Raw genomic sequence first — 3,088 nt, 5'->3', positions numbered from 1 at the left:
CACACACACACACACACACACACACACACACACACACACACACACACACACACACACACACACACACACACACACATTCACTCACACACTGACTCACACACACACACACACACACAACCAATACTAAAATGCCAAGTAACTTCAGGACATGGTAAACATAGTGTGGAAACCGAATGAATTAAATGTTTAAAGTCTCCAAATTTGCACACACTTTACAACCAATACATTTTCTGAAACCATTTTTTTTAAAGCCAAGAGAAACAAATTGGCAAACACTTTGCAACCAATACATTTTCTGAAAACCCCACACACACACACACACTCACAACCAATACTAAAACATTAACAACTCCCTGATTTTCCATCTGTGGGAAAAAGCCTCCGGTCCAGCTCAGCGGAGGGGGACTCTGAGCGAGGTGGCCAAAAATCACGGCTGTAAGTGATTTTCAGAAATCACGAAATAGAAAGTCAGAAATTGGTCAAGATCTTAGTTTTAGTAATATAGATGAAGTAAAAAATTCAATTCCAAAAATGGCAACGTTGCGCTCGTCAAAGTCCAAGCCTTTACTTTCCACTCTCTTCATGTTTATGTTTTTGCTGTTTCAGCATAGATGACAGACTCATCTTCCTTTGAAGAAACAAGGTTCTGAAAGAGAAAGATATACCAATTGTATTTAAGACCGTTGCTGTTGTCGCTGTTTAGATCAGTAAACAGATTACAGCTTTAATTCATAGAAACATAGAAAATAGGTGCAGGAGTAGAGGCCATTCGGCCCTTCGAACCTGCACCATTCGCCATTCGATATGATCATGGCTGATCATCCAACTCAGTATCCTGTACCTGCCTTCTCTCCATACCCCCTGATCCCTTTAGCCACAAGGGCCACATCTAACTCCCTCTTAAATATAGCCAATGAACTGTGGCCTCAACTACCTTCTGTGGCAGAGAATTCCACAGATTCACCACTCTCTGTGTGTGAAAAAAAATGTTTTTTCTCATCTCTGTCCTAAAAGATTTCCCACTTATCCTTAAACTGTGACCCCTTGTTCTGGAGTAGAACCTCCCTGCTCCTTTACTCAAATCCTTTTGCTATGAAACATCCTTGTACGATCTGGGATTTCAACAACAAGAATCAATATACATACAGTGCCTGATGCTTGATTGGAGGACAGTGTATTATCGCTGTTGCCTGTAATAAATGCAAATATCACAATTAAAAATGACATTTGTGGATGATGTTGACAAAGGAAACGACAAATGGAATATAAGCGTCTAAAGCTTACTACATTTTGCTCTTCCTGACAGTGGATCAACAAGACATTGAATTCCAGAAAACCCATCTGTCATACCTCTGCATTTACAGTGAGCTGCAGGAATGGTCACCATGAACAAGACATCCTTATATTGTTACAGAAGGAATCGACTATGAACAAGAGAACTAGCACAGCAATTGACAGAGCAGCAGCCCTGGCAGGACATAAGCTACGAAGCTGCATTTGTGGCTGGGAAAACATAACATCAGAGAAGGGTCTCAAGATCCACCAGGGCAGGGAAAAGTGCCTGGGAGAGCTTGGTGTGGGGCCTCGCATTGACCATGACCTTCTAAGAGGAAGGCCAAACCAGTCGAGTGAAGCCCAGTGGCAGGTTGACCACGACAGTCCACAGGGTATCAGCACCCCAGGTGAAGCTCAACCAAGTACTGTCCCACCAACGGACATGAGTCCAGAGCCCAACCGGCAACAGTCAGCGGTAGAGAGGAAGATGGAAGGATAAAAGCAGAATGGAGCAGTCACTGGCCGTGGCTGAAGAGAAAAGATGCTGTCTGGGCTGCCACGTGACTGACCATCTAGAGGCTAACCATAAGACACACACCCAGCGCTGATCACCCTGCGGTAGGGCCTGCCTCGACTGAGGGTGGGTGTCTTGTGATAAAAAGCCGAAACACCCAGTGATGTTGAGTGTACACAACTGAAGATGTGTCTGGTTGGTAGCAAAGTCACCTAGTGGTCATCCCCAAGAATATCGGGTGTCAGTTGTGGTGAAGAACCTTAGGGATTGTAACATCCAGTCCTACTAATCAATATCAAAAAAATATTGTAATTCAAGGAAGATTGTGCTGATCACTTCGAGCTCAGTCAGGAGTTGTGCAGAAGAATGTTCTTCAGATGGACATAAATGGTGTCTTGGTTTCACTTCCCATCACCAACGCCAATGCACAACAGTGTTGTAACAGCAGCCTGGATATCACTGGTTGGATCTCTGGAGTGGCTATTGTACCCATTCAGAGTAGGCTAGGGGGCCAGAGCCCACAGAGTAGGTTGGGGGACCAGAACACACTCCCTGTAGTTTAGGGGACCAGAACACACTCCCTGTAGTTTAGGGGACCAGAACACACTCAGAGAAGGTTGGGCTCCTAACTGAGCCTCAGCTGACTGTCCCACTTCATGTTGATGAGCAGGGTGAGGGACTTTATCCCAGGAATGCCTGATGCTGTTGTAAGGTGGCCAAAGACAGCAGGGTTTCAGACTACTCAGTGCCAATAATCCTCACTGTGATAAAATAATAAAACATATTTAAATAAAGTCATTTTACCACCAGTTGCTTTAGGCTGGAAGGAGATAGATCCATAGTGAATACCTTCCTCTGTATCTGTGGAAATTAGTTGGAAACAAAGAATTTATTTGTATTTGAAAAAGGATGATTTAAGTCAATGCAGGGTCACGATACGAAACGCTGATCATTGCTTTCCCTCCATAGATGCTGCTCGACCCACAGACTACCTCCAGCAGTTTGAAAAAACCCTCCATGAAAAGTCACATCTCCTAACCTCCTTGTTCTGACTCCTTCCTGGGATGGTGGAAATTACAAAGAGAATTTGAGTTAATTTGGAGAACAAAGAATCTGTTACATTCTCCAGCACAGATTTGACTGGAGCCAAATCATTCAGTACATTTTAGGAGTTGTTGCATTCATTGACAGATACACAACAATGGCGAGATACAGGAACAGTTACAATGACAATGTTGCCTGCAGCAGCATCAGAGGCATTTGGACTAAGGCAACACAACACATAAATGAAGCATACAT

General features: G+C 43.8%; 1 long non-coding RNA gene across 1 annotated transcript; it reads right to left on the bottom strand.

Moving 5' to 3' along the window:
- Positions 1-538: 538 nt before the first annotated feature.
- On the bottom strand, positions 539-2,626 carry LOC116966263. The gene is made up of 3 exons (XR_004409951.1): positions 2,594-2,626; positions 1,147-1,190; positions 539-646 (listed from the first exon to the last, which is right to left on the bottom strand). It is a non-coding gene; the product is annotated as an uncharacterized LOC116966263 (long non-coding RNA).
- Between the last annotated feature and the right edge of the window lie 462 nt (positions 2,627-3,088).

This window comes from Amblyraja radiata, chromosome 36 (genome assembly GCF_010909765.2).
Source record: "Amblyraja radiata isolate CabotCenter1 chromosome 36, sAmbRad1.1.pri, whole genome shotgun sequence".
Classification (NCBI taxonomy): Eukaryota; Metazoa; Chordata; class Chondrichthyes; order Rajiformes; family Rajidae; genus Amblyraja; species Amblyraja radiata.
The sequence above is the reverse complement of the archived record's forward strand: the minus strand, read 5'-3'. Positions and strand labels throughout refer to the sequence as shown.